Genomic DNA, 25,870 nt, shown 5'->3' on the forward strand with positions numbered 1-25,870 from the left:
GGGTTATTTTCACAGTAAATCACTTTCTTCAGTTGCTGAAAGAAATACAGTGAGTATTCCACTCGAGTGTGTGTGATGCTAAGATTCATTGCAGTTATCTTAATACTTCTACCACACACTGGTGCTACACTATAGAGCTTCTGGTCCTTTCATCTGCAGTAACCATCTATAACAGTAGTCAAAGAGAAATAAGCACACAATCTAAGATAATATATAACATAAATATTAACCCAAATACAATTTTGTTTTACATACTAGTTTTACACTACTGAAACATCTTCTGAATCTTTTTCTTTAGTTTCCTTATTCTGCCATGGAATTGTTTCTCCTGTAGCCTTATTCTGCCATGGAATTGTTTCTCCTGTAGCCTTATTCTGCCATGGAATTGTTTCTCCTGTAGCCTTATTCTGCCATGGAATTGTTTCTCCTGTAGCCTTATTCTGCCATGGAATTGTTTCTCCTGTAGCCTTATTCTGCCATGGAATTGTTTCTCCTGTAGCCTTAATCTGCCATGGAATTGTTTCTCCTGTAGCCTTATTCTGCCATGGAATTGTTTCTCCTGTAGCCTTATTCTGCCATTGAAATGTTTCCTCTGTTGTCTTATTCTGCAACTGAATTGTGTCCTCTTTTGCTTTATTCTGCCATTGAAATGTTTCTCCTGTAGCCTTAATCTGCCATTGAATTGTTTCTCCTGTAGCCTTATTCTGCCATTGAAATGTTTCCTCTGTTGTCTTATTCTGATACTGAATTGTTTCCTCTTTTGCTTTATTCTGACATTGAATTGTTTCTTCATTTCTCCACTTTCCTGTTGACTGCTTCTCTCTCCAGAAAATTTCTCAAATGCATTTTCACATTTTTGTTATCTTTCCCACAAAATGTTCGATCCTTTCATGTTTTAATATAACTGGCTGACTTAACAATGATGATGCATTTTCACATTGTTTTTACCTTTTGTACGAAATGTTCAATATCACTGGGTCACGTACTAACCACTGTGACTTTCTCTATCTCTGTGGTTCACAGTGACATGTATATGAATTTACATCTATAATGGAAGGCTAAATGATCAATTTTTATATAAAAAAAAATTGAAAATAAATTATTTTTGTAGCTGTACTGCCATATTTTTATTTTCATAAGATATGAAAGTTTGGTGTAACTGCTGTCAATCAAATCAATCAAATCTACAACCACACCATCACCACACCATCATCCCAGCATAGGAAAGTGCTTTCTTTTCAAGTTTGTGACAGTCGACTCCTGTGTTAGGGACTGTCCATTGAGGTTTATGTGTACCAGAAAAACATAGATTCTTTGATATTATTGATTAGGCATGTTCAAATGTTCATCTTTTTCCATGTATATCCAGTTTACAGGTGCAAATGCAAATTGATCAGTGGCTTCACATAACAAAAATCAGCACAAAGCATTGTTGTTAGAGCTTTAGACAAGCTTTTGGTTATTTGGGTATTCTAACCTGGTGTTTAAATTTGATTGGGTATCCAGAAGTTTTAGATGGTATTTAATTTTTTTTTAACCTAATGTTTCTTGAAATTGGGTGTTTAACTTAAAACCTGCTTTGTAACAATCCCTATAAATCATTTAAAACTATGTGAACAGTAGCATATCCGTCAGCATCTACTTGCGGCTCCCTCGCCGGGAAGCCATTTTTTATTCACAAAACCTGGCATTGTAAGAAAGGCACCAGTCAGTGCCTAATTAAGATACAACATGTACATTGACTAGGCACAATGTGCTTTTCAGTTGAGTCTGACAGTATGTTTTTAACAGAAGCTGTTCCAAATGTTACTGTCGGTAAGTGAATTTGCTGATACACAATCATTTCATCCAACAGTTGTAATATATGCAAACGTTTTATCAAATAGTTGTCATGTATGCGTTAATTTTATTTCAATTTTTTATAGTTTAAGTTGAGTATTTGATATGCTTGGATTTGAATTGTCAGCACATTTCAGTCCATTAAGGCGCATTTAACGCAAATACGCAGCTTATCTGGAGCTCTGGTCATTAAACAAGATGTTGTTCATTTGTTGTTTAACTTAGCTGCTACTCAGCAGTATTCCAGCTGTAAGATGGTGGTGTGTAAATAATCACGTCTAGCCAAGACAATCCAGTGATTGACGTCATGCGCATCAATCTACGCAATTGAGATACGATGATGACATGCATCAACGAAGTCAGCAAGTCTGACCACCTGATCCCATTACTCGTCTCTTACGACAGCATGGGTTGCTGAAAATTCCAACCCAGATCTTCACAGGTAAACGAAATGTGATTTATAGGTAGAATGGATCTTACCATAAACATTACCAATTGAATACAAGGAATTTCAAACCCTTTCATCATACATTTACCCATTTTCCCTTTCTTCAAAGCAATCCAACAAGTAGGCCCCCCTCCCACAAGGCTCCAAGTTCTAATTAACAAGCTGTGTGAGATCAGAAGGGAGGTAACAGATAGTTCCATTGCTGTCCTCACCTCGACCTCCCCTGCCTCTGATGGGGGATTTATGGGATGAGATCCTGCCCCTGGGATCCTGAGGAGCACCTGTAACACAGAGCAATGTATGCCTTCCTGTGCTGTTCTGATGTCCAGCCTGATGGGACCCTGAATGTAGCTCCTGTGATAATCACAGGCACAGATTATGGAGATCTTCCTCCATAATGGTCTTCAGTTGGATGGCAGATGACTTATGGATAAATGTTCATGGGTTATCAGATGTGTGTGAGGATGTATGTGGTCAAGTGGCCTGTCCATACTGTTTGATTGTACAGGTGCGAAAAGGTTGGGTATTTGTCCTTATTGCTTACCTGGCTATCTTAGTCATTACCACAAACCACCTTTGGGTGAATCCTCTGTTATCAGATCAATGTATTTGCAAGAACATCCTTGTCTACTTTACACCCTAGAGAAGTACAGTTCGTGCAAACATGAGCAGTGTGCAGTCTGTTTAAATTCCAGTAGGTCTTTGTGTATACATTCTGAGAGGAGCAGAGCTCTGGCACAAAGGTTTACTCTCACATTCTTCAACTGTCAAGTGAAATGAGATATCTACAACTCTGTTTTGCCTGCCAGTGAGATAGTCATCTTTGGGAGATCTAGATTTCTGATTGGAGAACTCATCAAACAGCACTGTTAAGTGGAAGGGTGAGTGAGAGACAGGGTGGATGAGGGAAGGCTGACAGATAGGGTAGGGAAACAGTGTGGGCAGGGCAGGGCAGTTTGACAGACAGGGTGAGCGGGGGTGGGCTGACAAGATGGGGTGGGTGGGGTTGGGTGACAGACAGGGTGGGTGGGGCAGAGTGACAGACAGGGTGGGTGGGGCAGAGTGACAGACAGGGTGGGTGTGGCAGAGTGACAGACAGGGTGGGTGGGGCAGTGTGACGGACAGGGTGGGTGTGGCAGAGTGACAGACAGGGTGGGTGGGGCAGTGTGACAGGCTAGATGGGGCAGAGTGACAGACAGGGTGGGTGGGGCAGAGTGACAAGCAGGGTTGGTTGGGCAGAGTGACAGACATGGTGGATGGGGCAGAGTGACAGACAGGTCGGGTGGGGCAGGGTGGGTGGGGCAGAGTGACAGACAGGGTGGGTGGGGCAGAGTGACAGACAGGGTGGGTGGGGCAGTGTGACAGACAGGCTAGGTGGGGCAGAGTGACAGACAGGGTAGGTGGGGCAGAGTGACAGACAGGGTGAGGAGGCTGAGGGTTGGTGGGGCAGAGTGACAGACGGTGGGTGGGGCAGTGTGACGGACAGGGTGGGTGGGGCAGAGTGACAGAAAGTCTAGGTGGGGCAGAGTGACAGACAGGGTGGATGGGACAGAGTGACAGACAGGGTAGGTGGGGCAGAGTGACAGACAGGGTGAGGAGGCTGAGGGTTGGTGGGGCAGAGTGACAGACGGTGGGTGGGGCAGGGTGACAGACAGGGTGGGTGGGGCAGAGTGACAGATGGTGGGTGGGACAGAGTGACAGACAGGGTAGGTGGGGCAGAGTGACAGACAGGGTGAGGAGGCTGAGGGTTGGTGGGGCAGAGTGACAGACGGTGGGTGGGGCAGGGTGACAGACAGGGTGGGTGGGGCAGAGTGACAGACAGGGTGAGGAGGCTGAGGGTGGGTGGGGCAGAGTGACAGACAGGGTGGGTGGGACAGAGTGACAGACAGGGTGGGTGGGGCAGAGTGACAGATGGTGGGTGGGGCAGGGTGACAGACAGGGTGGGTGGGGCAGAGTGACAGATGGTGGGTGGGACAGAGTGACAGACAGGGTGGGTGGGGCAGAGTGACAGACGGTGGGTGGGGCAGGGTGACAGACAGGGTGGGTGGGGCAGAGTGACAGATGGTGGGTGGGACAGAGTGACAGACAGGGTAGGTGGGGCAGAGTGACAGACAGGGTGAGGAGGCTGAGGGTTGGTGGGGCAGAGTGACAGACGGTGGGTGGGGCAGGGTGACAGACAGGGTGGGTGGGGCAGAGTGACAGACAGGGTGAGGAGGCTGAGGGTGGGTGGGGCAGAGTGACAGACAGGGTGGGTGGGACAGAGTGACAGACAGGGTAGGTGGGGCAGAGTGACAGACAGGGTGAGGAGGCTGAGGGTTGGTGGGGCAGAGTGACAGACGGTGGGTGGGGCAGGGTGACAGACAGGGTGGGTGGGGCAGAGTGACAGACAGGGTGAGGAGGCTGAGGGTGGGTGGGGCAGAGTGACAGACAGGGTGGGTGGGACAGAGTGACAGACAGGGTAGGTGGGGCAGAGTGACAGACAGGGTGAGGAGGCTGAGGGTTGGTGGGGCAGAGTGACAGACGGTGGGTGGGGCAGGGTGACAGACAGGGTGGGTGGGGCAGAGTGACAGATGGTGGGTGGGGCAGAGTGACAGACAGGGTGGGTGGGACAGAGTGACAGAAAGTCTAGGAGGGGCAGAGTGACAGACAGGGTTGGTGGGGCAGAGTGACAGACAGGGTTGGTGGGGCAGAGTGACAGACAGGGTGGGTGGGGCAGAGTGACAGAAAGTCTAGGTGGGGCAGAGTGACAGACAGGGCGGGTGGGGCAGAGTGACAGACAGGGTGGGTGGGGCAGAGTGACAGACAGGGTAGGTGGGGAGAGTGACAGACAGGGTGGGTGGGGCAGAGTGACAGAAAGTCTAGGTGGGGCAGAGTGACAGACAGGCTAGGTGGGGCAGAGTGACAGACAGGGTAGGTGGGGAGAGTGACAGACAGGGTGAGGAGGCTGAGGGTTTGTCGGGACACTTGGACATGTGATTCAATGCACACCCTACACAGAGAAGATGATCAAGGTATAACATAGCGGAAATAAGTACCACAACCTGAAAACTGAGCTTCCCGAGGGAAGATAAGTATTATATATCAGTAACGAGGAACCATACAGTCATTGTGGACCAGAATCGCCTGTCGTTGACACTATGGAGCAATCAATAGGTTGACCTTCAATAACCAGAATATGTTATAATACCCTACACTTAACTATCACTTAACAATAATACTGAAAATACACATTACGGAAAATGTCTGAGTTTACTACATTGGACAGTTGTTTAGCAATATAATAAAATAACTAAAAGATAATAATCCCAGGTGCCACATACCAAAACATCCCGCCTTTCATCAATTTATTGATTACTATACCTACAGATGAAAAATAATCACTATGTATTTTCCCTTCTTTATCATATGAAATACACCATATCTGCCGTCCCACCAAACACTAATGACTTTATGTGAATCACACCCGTCCATTGATTAAATACTCTAACAAAAATTCCCCTGGCTCACATTTTTTAACAATTTGGACAAAAATCTTTTGATAAACTCATTGTGGCCTAACTATAACTAGCGTGCTACACCAGAACCATCCTGTTGTCTTCTCCATTAGTCACTTGGTGAGTGCGGTGTCTGAGTATCAGGTCCAATCACCGTGGGAGAATAGTCTGCTTCTATACTGAAGTGAATCTACTCAGGACATCCTAGGAAAGCAGTCTGGAGAGCGAGTGAGATACAGGGATAAATCATCAAAAGGAACTGGGGCGAGGATGTTCTCATGGACTGCAGTGCGGAGATGGGTTAGCCTAACGGTTACTGTGTAGCCATGTTGAGCAGCAGACCCTGGTTCTGATCCCCTGCTGTGATATGCCTACCATATTTCTGAAGCTCACAGTGTAAACCACTCACAGAAGGGACATAATAGGAAGTACTGGTATATAACCTAGCCCACCTTTTGTGTAAGTTTTACAGGTTACTGAGCAATTACATTAATACATTTGTCTTATCATATTTGGTTGTTTGGGTTGGTCTGTTTAGTGGGGAACATACATTCTCTTACTGTTAACAGTCCAGGGTCCCGATCGCCGCAAGTCTATGTTAAGTATAGAAGTTGCAATGGGCCCTGAATGTTCATTACTTCTACAGTGACGTGTGCACATGTACTGACTTCTTAGGCAACTCTGGTCTCTTCATAAGAGGCTTGCAGAGGCAGGAGAAAACATACAATGCAGTTGATCATGAATGTTTATAAATTTAATACTTACTTTTTGGTTCTTATCGATCAAAGATGGAGCAGTTGAGCAAATAACATAACTGAAACTATTCTTATTTCACTTTAGGATTTTGGCCTTTCAGTCTGATCTGTCGAATCTATAAACCAAAACAAATATAGAATTGTTGCCATAGAAACATGACAAAATAAACACCTGAATCCAACCTAAACAAACTACTACGTTAACAATAACATTAACCAACCTTCAAAATAAATGCCTGAGCAATCAGAGGAAAGTTTACATGTATATAGCATGACAGATATACAGTAAAAGGTTCTGAAAAATCTTACATTGATTAGAAATTGTCAAAATGCCCTATGGCATAACTGAATAATTTATAGTTCTTCAGTAGAATTGATGGATTGTGTTTCCTTAAATACCAGCGTGCGTAATATTCTCTTTTGAAATTCCTATATATGCTACTCAACATGTAACAGGGATATCCTGAGTGCAATAGATATTGCACTGTTTAAACTGTGGGTGTTTCTGTGGAGTCACTGAGCAGAAGAAGTTATTCTTTGTTGCAAATAGACTTCCAAACTGTTCACTCCAATGTGTGAATCTGAACAATACTACCACTCCTCACAGGGATGCTATGCTAGTTCATATTCTGATGAGTGAGTGAGTGGGGTTTTACGCCGCTTTTAACAGTATTCCAGTTATATCATGGCATGTCAGCTTAATGTGGGAAGAAAGCCCGAAGTGATGCAGGTCTCAGATGTTTACCACTTCAGTGAAACCCACGAGCATGGGTATGGTGCTGACAAACCTAGAAACATAATCGGGGCGAACCAGGATTCGAACCCACAATCATAGGTTCCTGGCATGCCCAAGGGACGCAACTCTGCACAGCGAATCGCGGCGCCTTAGATGACTGGGCCACCTGTGCTCCCTCATATTCTTATGAAAATCGAGAGACAACATGCATGAATATTCACTTTTGTTCATTATGAAATGAAAGTTAACATGCGTCAGGTCAGTCCAAATCACATCCTATTCATACAACATAATCAAACATCCAGTCAGACTGATCACCCACATGGACACAGAATGTCCCAAGCAAATGTTGAGTAGTATAAATGAATCCACATCCAACCATATGCCAAATACATGAACCCTCAGCATCACTTGTGGATGATCACATCATCACTTTGATCCAAACGGCATCAATTTGATAAAGAGTAAAATATTGTTTTGTTTTAATAAAACATCATCAGTAATAACGACTAATTCCAGACCTCACTACAGGCATTATCTCACATAAAACCACTTAATAATCAATTAATAACAATTAAAAATAAATTAGCAGGCATGAAATATTCATATCCCCTGCCAAAGTCATGTTCTTTTGAGTGCAAGACTCAACCGCAGACCATAAAAGCCACCTGGGGCTTAAGTCCAATATGTTGTCATGGAAACCAGAAATATAAAAGAGTAAAAAATTCCTAAATAGCAGAAGGCACCAGTTCCGGTGCAATGTGTGATCAACACTATCAAACAGTCTTTGAGATCTGCTCAAGAAATCAACCAACCCTCACTTGAGCATAAGTACAATTTGTTGTCATCGAAACCAGAAAAAGTAAAACTTTCAAAACTTCCTAAATAGACAAATTACACATTTATGGCTAGACTGATATCTGTGTAAAGTTTGACCAAGAAATATTGAACAGTCTTTGAAGTTAGCTCTGGAAAAAAACTCTAGAGCCTAATTCCAATTTGTTGTCATGTCAACCAGAAAAATGTAATAAAATGTAAAATTTCCTTAATAGCAAAAGGCCCAAGTTTATGGCTTGACTCATATATGTGCGAAGTTTGATCAAGAAAAATTGAACAGTCTTGGGGTTTTGCTCCAGAAGCTAAACCTGACAGAAACACACCAACATCATTTTGCCTGCAAGGCTGGAGGTGCTTTGGCTAATGCACTTATAATTTTGACTTCTGTAGCTCAAAACTGTTAACACCACTTTTCATAGAATCTGTTTCAATAGATCAATAAAACGAGATAAAAAAAATATCAAGCTTACCAGACTAGTTACATGTAAACATCTGATATGAATATAAATCTTACATCTACATAAAAAATCAGAAATGACCATCAATCGTAGCCATGAAACTGACAAGCATGACGATATCTTAATGATGATGAATTGGACACCAAAGAAGGTATAAAATAAATTTGACTGAAATCAAACGTTTTTTAACAATTTGAATCAGCTGAAGAACTTTGTTTTGCCCCGGACCATCCAGGAACGCACTAATGATTCCCTCAACTGTCAGAGAGCACCATCAATGTGCCCATGATATCCTGGCAAAGGATGTACTATATATAGCTACCAGACACTGAAAACATGGTGCAAAGATACAAAAATGTTCTATATATGACTGAGCCGTTAAGCAACAAGGCTGAATGACCAAGTAGCCAGCAAATATTAAATGCTAAGAGAAAACAGTGTTTTTTCAGAAGTAACAAGAACATTCTTTACTGTTGCTGAACCATTTCAGCAAATCAAAATGGCTGCCTTTGAAGCTACATTACAGAAACTGAAGACATCCCTCAATGTATTAAAAATGTTTTTCTTAAGATCAGGCATGTTGAGAAAAAGATTTCAAAATTTAAATCTATAAGATTATGTGAAGTGAACATAAAAAGGACTATGTGACATAAGAATCACATAACTTATGCAAAACAATTTTCACGGCAAATAGCTTTGAGATATATAAATATAAATTTCCATTCATTGACAATGCCGTAAATGTCACATGATAATGGTGGGTTTTTTAAAACAAATTTGTTCATCAAACCTGCTGGATGTTCTGAAACTTAATGTGTTGTGTGTAAACAATAATTGTTGGGCTCCTTCGTTTCAGAAGAAGTGATTAAAGACATGTTTGTCTGACAGGCACCACCAGAATATAAAATGGTCAGTAAATTATTCATGATGTGTTAATTTCGTGATCTGGAGATCTAACATTGTCAATGAGACAGTCCCATCTGTATCGTGTCTTCAGAAAAGTAGGCATGACCTACCCAAATGCCCCCCCCCCCTCCCCCCCCAAAAAAACAAAACAAAACAAAACACACCATATGTCCTTCCTTGAGAATACCTGTACTCATAGAACTCCTAGACTGCTACGATTCAGGTCTTCAGGGCATCTTAGACTACTCTATAATTATGATAATAAAGATCAATTGATATTGAATATTTCAACAATACACAGCCATGAGAACGAAAATCTGCAATACCACTTCAATCAACAGGAAAAAATCATTAGCAAGAACTATGGCCAAAGATGACCTCTCACTATTTAGTCCATGTCAACAGTAATGATCTCTGCGACATGGAGCTGTCCTTGTCATTGGGGCACGAACATCCAGCACATCCTATAATCATAGGACAGAGGATATACATGAATGCATGAGAATGTCACTTTACACCAATGTCAGGTTCAAGAGATAAATTACACAGTTTGGTTTTCCAAAGAAATCCAAGACAACTCAAACTGTCACTAATTTGAATGTTGTGAAAACAGGAGCACATGTGTTAAGCCCCACTTCTAACTACAGTAAACTACGGTTATAACAAACTCAAAGGGACCACTAATTTTAGTTCATTATAACCGTAGTTCGTTATAAGCATATATACGGCATAACTACAGCAAATAGTCGGGACCAAAAAGTAAGTTAGTTATATCTGTCAGTTCGTTATAAGCGTGTTCGTTTTAACTGTAGTCTACTGTACACACAACACACATGAACAGGCTGTGTAATAGTAAGAAGTTTCAGCCTTAAGTGGGGTCACAGTGAAAAGGTCAAATCTAAGTATTGCAAAACAACCGAACGTATATGTGGAGACCCACTACTAACTACACTTTTACCACATTTCATTCCATTTTAAATGTAAATGTCTGAGTAATGGCTATAAATAGCTTTTTTAATATGGCTGCCGTGGATTGGATCGTTCTTGAACGCCTTGAACAGATTCAGGAAACAAGCTTGTGAAGTTTCAGCTTCATTGGTCCAGTGATTACTGATGAGACGACGTTTACGACACAACGGAGAATGGATACCAGACTAACAGGACACAATATCAGCTCACTTAAACTTTCAGACCCTTGAAGATCTGGGATGGAATGGGTCTTCAGCAACCCATGCTTGCCATAAAAGGTGACTATGTTTGTTGTAAGAGGCAACTAACGCGATAGGATGGTCAGGCTCGCTGACTTGCTTGATACATGTCATTGTATCCAATTGCATGGATCAAATAGATGCTCATGATGTCAATCACTGGATTGTCTGGTCCAGACTCGATTATTTATAGACCACTGTCATATAGGTGGAATATTGCTGAGTGCGGCGTTAAACAACAAACAAACAAACAACTTAACTTTAAGTCAGGTGAATTTGAAATAAAGACTCTAAGTATTTACAGAATTGTATTGTTTACAATATGTTAAATCTTTAATAAAAGGCCTATCAGTGACGTGATAAGCCTAACCAACCATTTAAAATACATCATGTTTGTCTTTCATCGAAGTGCCCTTAGTGTAGGTCCCATCACAGTGCTCTAACAGTGTTATAACTATACTTTCGGAAACTGTTCCTCATTATTATCGCCTGTTAAATAACTTTAACTGTCATAATGCCTAATGTGTTTCTCACCCAGCCCAAAGTAGGGTAATGTACAATCAAAATTATCCATATTTATATTTTTTGTAGGTTAAGAACCCGATCCCAAGGAAATGATCCCCGGGCCCTAGGCTTAAGGGTCATTGTTAACTGATGTTACTGTTTGGTTCCAATGTTATCAACTGACTGTGTGTTTAAGGAGCAAACCATGCAACAACACTTCACTGTTATTGTAACACCTGGCAAACAAGGAGTGGAGACTACTTCTACACAAACTTCAAAACCTCTTACCATGAATCATATACACAGTTTGACATTAAGCATGAAGGGGTCCTTGTTAAAACCCTAATGCTAAAAGGTAAAGATTTAGGGGTTCCCTAGTTTAAAATACCATAGGAGGAAGTCCAAAGAACTTTAGCAACCCCCCCCCCCCCCTTGAATTTCAAACACTGGTATCCATAAGGTACTTAAATCATTATCTTCCACTGAATTTCTGTGGGCTTTTAATAAAAATATTTTGAAATCTCCTAAAGATCTTACAGATTACAAATTCCTGGGTTGCTATTGTTATACTTGAACACTTGAGCCTTTATCACTAGAGATGGGTTACAGACCGCCATGGGAAAGGTTGTCACTGTTGTTCCAGGATTGTCAGAGAAAGACAAAAACTAAAGTTTCACAGCCGTCCGTCCATTAATCACACGGGGTGCAGAAGGAGAACCTCAGTTAATCAGTAATTACCACCATTACTCCAGGTGTGGTGCAGGTATGTAATTCAGGACAATGGCTGACGACACCCTCCACCAGATCAGTCGGCAATCACATAGCTGTCCAAATGTGAATCACAGTAACAGATTTTCCATTGACATTAACTTACAACTAAAACCAATGTTTTCTAAATAAAACATTCAAATCCTTAATATTGACATCATTCACTCTGATGTTCTGTTAAACTTTAGGAACTTAATCTCACACACATAGTTAATATGAACTTTGATGGCATTTAATTTGACATCCAAAACTATTGATAGTTACATTGCAATATGTATTTTGTGGGTACAATTTTTGCTTGTTTGTTCGTTGTTTAACACCACACTCACCAAATTTAATAGCAGTCCTTACATAATTGAGTTTGGAACATACAAACCAGTGGTTGATATTATGAGCACCGTTCACACGAACTATACATAATCAACCAAGTCACCGAGCCTAAACACTCCATTCATTATGTCAGCTCTTATAACAAATCTAGATTCCTGCCCAACATATCTAATGCACATATGAGCCCCGCCTCTCACATTGGCTCCAAGGCCTTAAAAAACTTTGCAGTCAATTTTGATATACCCATAGGTGAGGTGAGATGAGGTGAGGTGAGGTGAGGTGAGGTGAGGTGAGGTGAAATGAACTTTTTAATGTTGTGTTCAAGATTATCACACTTATATAGTGACATGCATGCATGTGTGCTTGTACTAGACCAAACTAGTGCCAGCTCTATAGTACTAGCCCACAGTGATACCATGCTCCAGTTTAAGAAAGATACCTAAAATACTCATGCATGATTGAAAACAAACAAAAAAGTAGATTCAAATTATATCTCTGTTCCATATTTCACTAATCTGCTACCTGTTCCCTCAACCGATGCACAGATAGTGAAATATGCTTAAAACTAACTATTTTTATTATTCACAAACAAAACACAGGAAGACTTCATTGATTAACAAGACAGACATACATTTTTGATGACACTTGTCAATAACAGTTGTTCCATAATTGATCCTGGAATATGGAAGATAAAACACATGTAATTAGCACCAGTACATGAAGTAACAGCAACTGATACTGCTGTATAAAGCCCATTACTCCTCCTTCATCACACAACGTTTGTCAATTACACTCATGTACATTTCAAATTGATTTCAAGTGAGTGGCTCTCCGAATATGAACAGGGCGTAGTCAGTCGCTGGCTGATAGATACAGTGTAGTTATTGACTCAGCTAGGAGTTTAGGATACAGTGGCCTGTTCTATGATACTGGGCTGTGACGTAATGATTAATGTGCCACAGGTACTGAGAGGATCATATCAGTTAATATAGGTGTAGTCTTACTGGTTATGTATATTACCATGCAGCTCTTACCTTTTATTATACATTTATACCTTTTTTTTAACGCCACACTCAACATTCCTGCCAAACCAGTGATTGATATTATGAGCAATGTCCCATGGTGTCATGATACAATGACATGCAGTCTGTAAAAAAATAATAAGGGAAAGAAAATCCAGGGATCGACATCATGACCATCGATCAAAGTAATTGAGTCAATTAAGTTGCTACTTAGGACCTGCATAGGTTGCTGGGGACCAGTCCTAATCAAGAGACCTGTGAAGATTCCGGGGTAGAATAGGTCTTCAGCAACCCATGCTTGCCGTAAAAGGTGACTATGCTTGTCGTAAGAGGCGACTAATGGGTTCGGGTGGTCAGGCTCGCTGACTTGGTGGATGCATGTCATCAATCCAATTGCGTGTATCGATGCTCATGATATTAATCACTGGATTGTCTGGTCCAGACTTGATTATTTACAGACCGCCGTCATATAGCTGGAATATTGCTAAAAGTGGCATAAACCCATATTCACTCACTCATTATTAAACAAGTATGAACTACTGGGGACAACTGGATTTGTCACAATGAGATTTGCATGATCATTAGGAACTGATCCTGGCATAGAACTGATTGCCACAGGGAGACAGGCATGATCTAGTAGGAACTGATAATTCTCTGGAACTCCCACAGAGAGACAAGAATGATCTACAAGGAATACCCACAATTCCAACAGAGAGACAAGAATGATCTACCAGTGACACCTGCAATTCCCACAGGGAAACATGAATGATCTACCAGGGACACCTGCAATTCCCACAGAGAGACAAGAATGATCTACTAGGAACAACCGCAACATCCACAGAGAGACAAGAATGATGTACCAGTGACACCAGCAATTGCCACAGGGAGACAAGCATGATCTACCAGGGACACCTGCAATTCCAACAGAGAGACAATAATGATCTACCAGAGACACCTGCAATTCCCACAGAGAGACAAGAATGATCTACCAGGGACACCTGCAATTTCCACAGGAGACAAGCATGATCTACCAGGGACACCTGCAATTCCCACAGGGAGACAAGCATGATCTACCAGGGACACCTGCAATTCCCACAGAGAGAGACAAGCATGATCTACTATAACTAGGGACACCTGCATTTCCCAGAGAGACAAGAATGATTTTCCAGGGACTCCTGCAATTGCCACAAGGAGACAAGCATGATCTACCAGGGACACCTGCAATTCCCACAGAGAGACAAGAATGATCTACCAGGGACACCTGCAATTGCCACAGAGAGACAAGAATGATCTACCAGTGACACCTGCAATTTCCACAGGAGACAAGCATGATCTACCAGGGACACATGCAATTCCCACAGGGAGACAAGCATGATCTACCAGGGACACATGCAATTCCCACAGAGAGAGACAAGCATGATTTACTATAGCTAGGGACACCTGCATTTCCCAGAGAGACAAGAATGATCTACCAGTGACACCTGCAATTTCCACAGGGAGACAAGCATGATCTACCAGGGACACCTGCAATTCCCACAGGGAGACAAGCTTGATCTACCGGGGACACCTGCAATTCCCACAGGGAGACAAGCAAGATCTACTAGGAACACCTAGAATTAAAAATTCCCACAGGGAGACAAGCATGATCTACTAGAAACCCGCGGAATTCCCAGTGGGCATCTCTAAATCACTGGATCATTCCAGAAACAGAGTGATGGGTAAGGAGACAAATCAAAGACATAACAAACTGCAAATCTTTCAAATTGCAACCTGACATGAGGACAACAACACAAAAACTTCACATGACCACAGCAAGCATGTCAGAGTAAAACAAATACTTGCCAAGTCTTTCATCTTTAAACAAACTATGTGAACATTAAAACATCAAAATCGTTAAGCACACAACACTCGAAACACATAAAACGCCATGACACGTACCTTGATGATTTTCAAGAGCGCAAGTGATGCCCTGTATCCACAAATGTGTTTCCAGACTTACGAATACTATGTATGTGCCCCATTAGAAGACATCCCTACACCAGGATGTCATATCATTGCCCGACAACCATCTTGCAAATTAATAAAAGATTCCATCACATTCGTGTTAATTAGTTTTTCTAAGCAGCACTCAAGGAAATTGATTCGCTTTAAGTGTATGCCAGAGTACACATCTAATTACCAGGAGATTGTCTTGTAAATCGATGTCATGAAAACTGAAAATTAATGCAAATATATCAGCTGCATGGGTGAAAACTTTGAGTTTAGAAGAAGTGCTTTGCATTATGGATGGGCTGGAGCTGCTGCCTCTGCTGCTGCTACTGCATTGTGTAAACATAGAGACCCTTCTGCTGCTTTCTACCATCTTCATCTCAATACGCTCATAATTGATATTAGCTCCGGAAAGAGCTTGATGAAATATGCACTAAGTTCACGTTGGGTAGTACATATTTCGGTGAAATGTACTTCCCAACATGCTATTAATGGACCACAACTTAACAGATCGCCTGGTGTCTCTGTCATGCCACAATAACTGATCTATTGATTATGAAGAATTAATTTCTTTATGGAATGATCTCGACAGTTATTGAATACCATTTTCCTATTCCCATAAAAGCGTAACAGATACGATGATTACTAGATATATGTCTGCCCAGTAATTGGAAGTCTAAGTTCCGCGACAGCTCAAGATAGAATTGCCTATTTACTTACTTGAGTTCCACTGGTAAAGAGACACTCTTATTAATTTTCTACAGTTGTATTTCAGGATGGTACAGCATGATAAAGCTGTTGATTAAGCAAGTTTCCTTGCAAGTAGTATAAACATAGCTACTCACTCTGCTTAATCTAAATAGTATAGTTACAAACACAGCCCCCTATATATATCTCATGACGGGATGTGCGAGCAAGTTTTATTTTATGCACCTTTGAACAGTATTTCAGTTACATCATGGCATGTCAGTTTGATGTGGGTGGATGTAAAGACCAAAGTGATCCAGGTCTGACATGTCTACGATTTTGCTGAAATACTCACAAGCAAGGGTATGGTGTTGACAAACCAAGAAAGATATCAGGATTGAAACCCACTATCAGGTGTCTGGTACACCTATTCCCGGGACACAAGTGCACAGCACTGGGTGGCGCCTTTGACTATCTGGACACACTGCCTGCTCTAATTGGGACCAAAATCTTTTCAGGATTTTTAATGTATGGACCATACACAACATACTTTGATACTGACTTAATAGCTAAGATTCAGAAGCCCCACAACATACATTGATACTGACTTAATATCTAAGATTCAGAAGACCCACAACATACATTGATACTGACTTAATATCTAAGATTCAAAAGCCCCACAACATACATTGACACTGACTTAATATCTAAGATTCAGAAGACCCACAACATACATTGATACTGACTTAATATCTAAGATTCAGAAGACCCACAACATACATTGATACTGACTTAATATCTAAGATTCAGAAGACCCACAACATACATTGATACTGACTTAATATCTAAGATTCAGAAGACCCACAACATACATTGACACTGACTTAATATCTAAGATTCAGAAGACCCACAACATACATTGATACTGACTTAATATCTAAGATTCAGAAGACCCACAACATACATTGACACTGACTTAATATCTAAGATTCAGAAGACCCACAACATACATTGATACTGACTTAATATCTAAGATTCAGAAGACCCACAACATACATTGATACTGACTTAATATCTAAGATTCAAAAGCCCCACAACATACATTGACACTGACTTAATATCTAAGATTCAGAAGCCCCACAACATACATTGATACTGACTTAATATCTAAGATTCAGAAGACCCACAACATACATTGACACTGACTTAATATCTAAGATTCAGAAGACCCACAACATACATTGATACTGACTTAATATCTAAGATTCAGAAGACCCACAACATACATTGATACTGACTTAATATCTAAGATTCAAAAGCCCCACAACATACATTGACACTGACTTAATATCTAAGATTCAGAAGACCCACAACATACATTGATACTGACTTAATATCTAAGATTCAGAAGACCCACAACATACATTGATACTGACTTAATATCTAAGATTCAGAAGACCCACAACATACATTGATACTGACTTAATATCTAAGATTCAGAAGACCCACAACATACATTGATACTGACTTAATATCTAAGATTCAGAAGACCCACAACATACATTGATACTGACTTAATATCTAAGATTCAGAAGACCCACAACATACATTGATACTGACTTAATATCTAAGATTCAGAAGACCCACAACATACATTGATACTGACTTAATATCTAAGATTCAGAAGCCCCACAACATACATTGATACTGACTTAATATCTAAGATTCAGAAGACCCACAACATACATTGATACTGACTTAATATCTAAGATTCAGAAGCCCCACAACATACATTGATACTGACTTAATATCTAAGATTCAGAAGACCCACAACATACATTGATACTGACTTAATATCTAAGATTCAGAAGACCCACAACATACATTGATACTGACATAATATCTAAGATTCAGAAGACCCACAACATACATTGATACTGACTTAATATCTAAGATTCAGAAGACCCACAACATACATTGATACTGACTTAATATCTAAGATTCAGAAGACCCACAACATACATTGATACTGACATAATATCTAAGATTCAGAAGACCCACAACATACATTGATACTGACTTAATATCTAAGATTCAGAAGACCCACAACATACATTGATACTGACTTAATATCTAAGATTCAGAAGCCCCACTTGCATAGTTTGGTATATGATATACAAATACATGTTCATGCACATTGACAATATCTGCCATTCTTACTTTCAAAAACACTATTTGCAATAGCCTGACTCTCAAATAAATAGTCTCATGTTCGTATCCACAGTCAAATGATATTATCCATAGTCTAATTGTGTTCATATTTTATAATCAGTCAGATATTCGTATCAAGTCTTGTGTTGATATCAATTGTCTGGGGTTATTCAATATTCTCAGGTATATATAGACAGGTGGGTTTTGTTTGCTTGTTGTTTAATGACACATTCCGCAATATTCCAGCTATATGACGGCCTGTAAATAATCGCATCTGGACCAGACAATCCAGTGATTGACATCATGCGCATCAATCCATGCAATTAGGATATAATGACATGCATCAACCAAGTCTGCGAGCCTGACCTCCCAATCCCATTAGTCGCCTCTTACGACAAGAACAGTCACCTTTTAGGGCAAACATCCTGGGTTGCTGAAGACCTATTCCACCTCGGATCTTCACAGGTCGGGTAGACAGGTATGTAGGGAGGTAGGTGGGTGGGTTGGAGCGTGGATGGCTCAGTGCGTGGGTGATAGGTAAATAGGTAGGTAGTTGTTGATAAACTAAAAGAACAATGAAGCTCTTTCTCAGCAGCATAATGTCTCTATATTATTTAAACTATGTTCCACATGAGCCCACAATACAGTCAGGATGTGATAAAACTTCAAAGGCAATCTCGGACAAATACTGTATAACCATAACACAGATGAGATGAAGTTAACGGCTAATTTTTAAAAGATAATATTCTTATCAGAACCTCAATCGAGCCATATGCAATCAATGCAAAATCCATGTTTCATAAAAGTGCTAAAACACAACACAATCAACAAATGAAAACATATCATATCTTTAATGCACATTATTATTTCATAATGCAAGTTAGTAGAGTGTCCCAATGCCCAAACAACATGCATCAAAGGACTTCGTCTTTGGTGTTCATAAACTTCACAGATTTAATGCAAATCTATGGAAACCTGCCATGTCACACGTTCCCTGATATTCCGCTCTCCTCGGCACAATATCAGTCGTGACAAAAGACCTACTTTCTTCATGTCTAAGACCACTTTTGTCTCCAGGGCAAATGCAGCTTCAGAATTGATTTTCGAAATGCGCAAGCTGAATTTATTATACATAGAAATACACATTGATTTGCAAGTCAAGCTAGAGAAGAAAACATGCTATTAAACTTAATTAGTCATTTCCTGCCTTAAATTCAAAGAAAAGATTAGAATAGATTTTGATTCTTCGTTAGAGAAGCCTAAATATGTGCTATTCAACAGAGTGTCACGCAGAGGGCACACTGTGCAGCATCTTCAAACCTCTTGATCTCTATTCCTACTTAATTTGTGCTATTTGTTATTCTTACTGTACACCTGACTTCTTTACCTTGTGCTATGTGTTATTCTTACTGTACACCTGGCTTCTTTACCTTGTGCTATGTGTTATTCTTACTGTACACCTGGCTTCTTTACCTTGTGCTATGTGTTATTCTTACTGTACACCTGGCTTCTTTACCTTGTGCTATGTGTTATTCTTACTGTACATCTGGCTTCTTTACCTTGTGCTATTTGTTATTCTTACTGTACACCTGGCTTCTTTACCTTGTGCTATGTGTTATTCTTACTGTACACCCAGCTTTATATTACATAATATCATGCATCTGTACCTCTCATCACCTGGTTGTTGTCACTCCAGCTTGAAAACAGAGTAAGAATCTACATTGTACCGTCGTTATGTGCAATAAAGCAGAAGTTGTTATCCCTAAAGTTGTTTGTTTTCTTATCTTCAATGGTAAATCAAGAACTGTGTTGTCCACAAACATCACCATCAAACATAAGCCTCAATGTATATATGTGAGTATATATATATTGCCCTTAAGTGTAACTGTGTAACCAATTTTATACAAAGTGAACGTATACAAACATGGAACTTTATCTATGCAGTAATCATAGTATACAATGACTGTTTCAGATCAATTTACATCTATCCATCTTCGACATACAATTCCATTTTGTGTTCATAATGGGATTCTGTCTACATTTGGGTGCAAGACGGTGGTGTTTTGTGCCAGTGTTGGAAATATCTTACCAGGATCACTTGAAGTCAGAGCATATCAACCCTCCTTCAGGTCCTGAGGCCAACTATAAAAGATCTGATCTTGGAGTACAAAGACACACTAGGTCAGCCAGGCCCAGTGGTCAAGAGTCACAACACTGATCCATGATCCTGGAGTACAAGGACACACTAGGTCAGCCAGGCCCAGTGGTCAAGAGTGATGACACTGATCCATGATCCTGGAGTACAAGGACACACTAGGTCAGCCAGGCCCAGTGGTCAAGAGTGATGACATTGATCCATGATCCTGGAGTACAAAGACACACTAGGTCAGCCAGGCCCAGTGGTCAAGAGTGATGACATTGATCCATGATCCTGGAGTACAAAGACACACTAGGTCAGCCAGGCCCAGTGGTCAAGAGTGATGACATTGATCCATGATCTTGGAGTACAAAGACACACTAGGTCAGCCAGGCCCAGTGGTCAAGAGTGATGACATTGATCCATGATCCTGGAGTACAAAGACACACTAGGTCAGCCAGGCCCAGTGGTCAAGAGTGATGACACTGATCCATGATCCTGGAGTACAAAGACACACTAGGTCAGCCAGGCCCAGTGGTCAAGAGTGATGACATTGATCCATGATCCTGGAGTACAAAGACACACTAGGTCAGCCAGGCCCAGTGGTCAAGAGTGATAACACTGATCCATGATCTTGGAGTACAAACACACACTAGGTCAGCCGGGCCCAGTGGTCAAGAGTGATGACACTGATCCATGATCCTGGAGTACAAAGACACACTAGGTCAGCCAGGCCCAGTGGTCAAGAGAGATGACACTGATCCATGATCCTGGAGTACAAAGACACACTAGGTCAGCCAGGCCCAGTGGTCAAGAGTGATGACATTGATCCATGATCCTGGAGTACAAGGACACACTAGGTCAGCCAGGCCCAGTGGTCAAGAGAGATGACACTGACCCATGATCTTGGAGTACAAAGACACACTAGGTCAGCCAGGCCCAGTGGTCAAGAGTGATGACACTGACCCATGATCTTGGAGTACAAAGACTAACTAGGTCAGCCAGGCCCAGTGGTCAAGAGTGATGACATTGATCCATGATCTTGGAGTACAAAGACACACTAGGTCAGCCAGGCCCAGTGGTCAAGAGTCACGACACTGATCCATGATCTTGGAGTACAAAGACACACTAGGTCAGCCAGGCCCAGTGGTCAAGAGTGATGACACTGACCCATGATCTTGGAGTACAAAGACTAACTAGGTCAGCCAGGCCCAGTGGTCAAGAGTGATGACACTGACCCATGATCTTGGAGTACAAAGACACACTAGGTCAGCCAGGCCCAGTGGTCAAGAGTGATGACATTGATCCATGATCTTGGAGTACAAAGACACACTAGGTCAGCCAGGCCCAGTGGTCAAGAGTGATGACACTGACCCATGATCTTGGAGTACAAAGACTAACTAGGTCAGCCAGGCCCAGTGGTCAAGAGTGATGACATTGATCCATGATCTTGGAGTACAAAGACTAACTAGGTCAGCCAGGCCCAGTGGTCAAGAGTCACGACACTGATCCATGATCTTGGAGTACAAAGACACACTAGGTCAGCCAGGCCCAGTGGTCAAGAGTGATGACACTGACCCATGATCTTGGAGTACAAAGACTAACTAGGTCAGCCAGGCCCAGTGGTCAAGAGTGATGACACTGACCCATGATCTTGGAGTACAAAGACACACTAGGTCAGCCAGGCCCAGTGGTCAAGAGTGATGACACTGACCCATGATCCTGGAGTACAAAGACACACTAGGTCAGCCAGGCCCAGTGGTCAACAATACGAGTACTGATCCACAATCATGAAGTACACTCACAAACCAGTCCAACGAAATTGAAATTGACAGTTTATATTGGCCTTCCCTGTGCACAACATCAATAATCAGCCTCAATTCAGACCACACAATTCCTACTGTTATTGTTTAACAGAAACTAGTAAGTCGACTTAGACCTACACTTGGACAGTGAAAGTTCAGATAAGGAGGCAATGATGATTTAAATAAACCGGGGAGTTGGCTTCTGCTTGAGGAAGTTCTAGCGCTGAGATTAGCAGCATCAACACAGAGCAATTTTGGGTGAAAATTGGTGCCGTATAAATAGCATGCCAGCTGGGGTCATTTCCCATAGCTGCTGCAAGCCACTAGTGTGGGAATTACAAACATGCATGAATGCAATAGAATTGTCTTGAAGTCTGCCAAGACAAATTAGTGAAATAACACCTTGCTGTTATCATAATTACACGTCTTCCTGTCAATGGATGCCATTACTGACTGAACTTGCTCTATGTGTAACACCTAAAATGTTTAAACATATAATGTTGACATTATCTAACAGAATCTGATACTAGACCACCCTCCTAATGATACTGTTGTACTAACTGTCATCATCTTTTGATGGTAACATACTAAAGGGCAACTGTAAAATGAATGGCGGAGTGTGCTGCAATCTGATTGGTTGAAAAGCATTGGGATTGGATCCAGTGTTGGAAATAAGCACCTGCCCACAGACCCGTGGCAGGTAAATCTCATGTCGGGCTTGTAGTTCAAATTTGTATGGTTCCTTATGGCCTGCAGTAAATTTACAAGTTGACTTATTCGTCACAAGAAGCTACAGTTTCTTCAAATCAGAGCATGTCAAGTCTAGTCAGGTTCTGCAGCTTCTAAAGTCTGTGGGTCTCGATGGCAGCCTGGCAAGGTATTTTATTTCAAACACTGATTGGATCCCATCAACCTTCTGCACTCTAGGAATACTTTCTTGATGCATATCTATTTTTTCTCAAAAAGAAATTTTCAAACAAACATTCACTTTCTAGTTATCAAACGTATTTTGAATGGTAGTGTAGCTACTATAAGATGTAATCCATTTTCAATTCCCAAATAGGCCTAAAACAATGTTGTGGTTCAGATTATGATCAATATTTATCAGAACAAACTTTGATTTTGTTCAGTAAAACAGGAAGGGACAGTTATCATGAGAGCATCTTGACATTCCAGCTAAAAGCATATCTGTCTCACAACTGTGTGAATTCACATGGGAAGAGAGTGCTTCAAAACATTACTGATAACATTTTACAATTAGTCAATAAACATTCAGAGTTTTGCAAGTGTTACTGAGTATTCTATGCTCACATATTTTAACATTTAAAATCTCCAAGTAATACCTTTGGTCCCAAATGTAATTACTTGGCATCAAATACTCAAAACACCCTCAAATCTAAAAACATAACGTTTACGTATTCGACGTAATAAGCGCCCCGCTCTAATAAGTGCCCACTGCGATAATTGCTAACATATTGGCTAGTGAACAGTCCTAATTAGCCCCCCTTCCGATTGATCAATGTACACAAGACATATGTATTCGCATATAATACGCACTCGTGTGTTAAATGCACCCTTAATTATGGGCAATTAAAGTCTGGAAACATATATCTGTAGTATATAAACATTTCAGGCTGTCAGCATAAACCACAAAATTTATCTTTCAACTCTGTTTTTTCCACACAAAAAATATTCTAATAGGAGCCCCCTATTTCTAATTTTGAGAGTGCACTACGTAAACGGGGGTATAAAAAGCAATAAACATTATGGCAATCAATTGATGGTTTAAAAACTACAGTCAAAATTATCCATAGATATGAGGCTTATCAACAAAATGAACATAAACCACTAATCTCTCTGAAACCTGTGTAGATGACAATCTTACTATCAACATACAGCACAACAGGAGAAAGACATGAACTTTGATTCAGCACAGCTGAACAATCACACAAAACAGGATACTCTCCTGCAAACCAGCACAATGAATCCCCACGCCCACAAATAATTACTTTCAAAAAGTGCACTGCACTATCAAAATAATGCCAAAGAATCCATATCTATGTGAGGGTTTCTTAATTTCCTAACAGGTTCCAGCGCACTGAATCAAATTCTCTTCAGCGCGACAACGGCTTGAATGTACCTCCCATCGATCACGCACAAGTTATTTCAGTTTGATATCATCTCTGAAAGATACCTAATTAAACTTATCTTGGACCAGTATCAAATTAAGTTGCGTCTAGACACAAATTACGCTATCTGAGGCATCAGTGTTAATCAGGAAATGCAATCCTTCAAAATGACATGCACAGATTGTTTATGAACATCACAAGTCCTCATTTACGGCTCTTCTGTGCTTATGTTGTCTCTAGATTGAATGTAGCAGAGTTGCTTATATAACAGAGTAATGACTGGGTTGTAAGTTTGATTCATACCTCCATCTCTATCAAAACAGTTGTGATGACATGCTGATAATGCTGAAGTGTAACAAAGTTCCTGATATATCAGTGTTATGGCAGTGTAGGTATCAGATGCTTGGCCCAAAACAACAGTGTTGATAATGGGACAAAGTTGCTGATATAACTCAATGTGTGCCAGCCAGGTCACTACTAAGTATACACACTCTTCATCCATATTGGCCAACCAATCTCCATGTCACATCAGGCAACCAACAAGAGGTATACAGGGACCATTAAGGGGTCTCTTTTTCTAAACTTTCAGCTCGTTAATGTTAAACTTTACAAGACATTTTCCCAATAACATACCTAATTCATTCCCATCATACATTTTAAGTAATAGAAACAACATCCAATCAAAAGAATAAAAATCAACTCAAGTTTTTCACCGATCAATACAACCAAAACACTTGCCATGACATTTTTCACATGTGCATCACATGGCAACACGCTCATCCAATGTCAACAATGTGAAAACCACAAATTCCGAATTGGCTGTTTTGCTTATACAGTGTGCACGCAAGTTGAAAGTTAAGTCCTTGTCAAACTTGCTGTCTCCTTTAAGTGTGCAGAGTGTGCTACCATGCTTAACGCTGAGCTACAATGAATATTCACAACAGATTTTCTCGACTCACTATAACAAGCCTGCACACCAACTGGCTACACTAAGATGCCTATCTGACAACCACCATCCGCTATATGTGTATTCATGGTTGTTAGGAAGACAGTTTAGCAGTAAGATTACCTGGCACACAATGTTTGAGATTACACACTTCACAAACTTGGTGTTCTTTTTGCAAAGACAGATGAACTACCTGAGGACTTGCTGTAACACCTCAAGTCTCACATTAAATGACTTGTGAATGAAGAAGTGCTTTGCAGCACTTTGGCAACATTACATTCAGTGCAATGATCATTCCAGCTGCTTGCTTGGGATGGAAGAGGAATGGATTTAGATTCCAACGACAACTATCAGGAATGGATTTGGAGTGGGAAATTTCACTCTCTGGATAGAATGGTATTATGCTTATACAATGTTTCGGCAATATTCTGATGTCATGAAATTTGGAAACAACAGAGCTTGATAGTAAGAGGACTAATTCTGGCTTTGTTTACGAGAATATACACATGGTAATCTTAATCCCTGCATTTGAAACAATGCCTAGCAGAACAAAAATTACAATTTATACGGTAAAGCAACATGTCTGGTGATATTCTATCTCAAAATTTCAAATTTGTACTGACAAAGTTTCTTATCAACCATTCATTGAATGACAAGAATA

At 40.9% G+C, this 25,870-nt stretch overlaps 1 protein-coding gene across 7 annotated transcripts in view; it reads right to left on the reverse strand.

Annotated features, from left to right (window-relative positions):
- LOC139464606 (zinc finger CCCH domain-containing protein 10-like) overlaps positions 1–25,870 on the reverse strand; it is a 188,988-nt gene that overhangs the window by 108,363 nt on the left and 54,755 nt on the right. The window contains exon 3 of one of the 7 annotated variants that reach the window (XM_071246133.1): positions 6,547–6,652. The exons of the other annotated variants lie outside the window; for them this stretch is intronic. The gene's annotated coding sequence lies outside the window, so the exon portion shown is untranslated. The remainder of the gene's footprint in view (positions 1–6,546; positions 6,653–25,870) is intronic. 7 annotated transcript variants of the gene reach the window in all.

This window comes from Haliotis cracherodii, unplaced genomic scaffold (genome assembly GCF_022045235.1).
Source record: "Haliotis cracherodii isolate W230 unplaced genomic scaffold, xgHalCrac1.p SCAF_17, whole genome shotgun sequence".
NCBI classification, from domain to species: Eukaryota; Metazoa; Mollusca; class Gastropoda; order Lepetellida; family Haliotidae; genus Haliotis; species Haliotis cracherodii.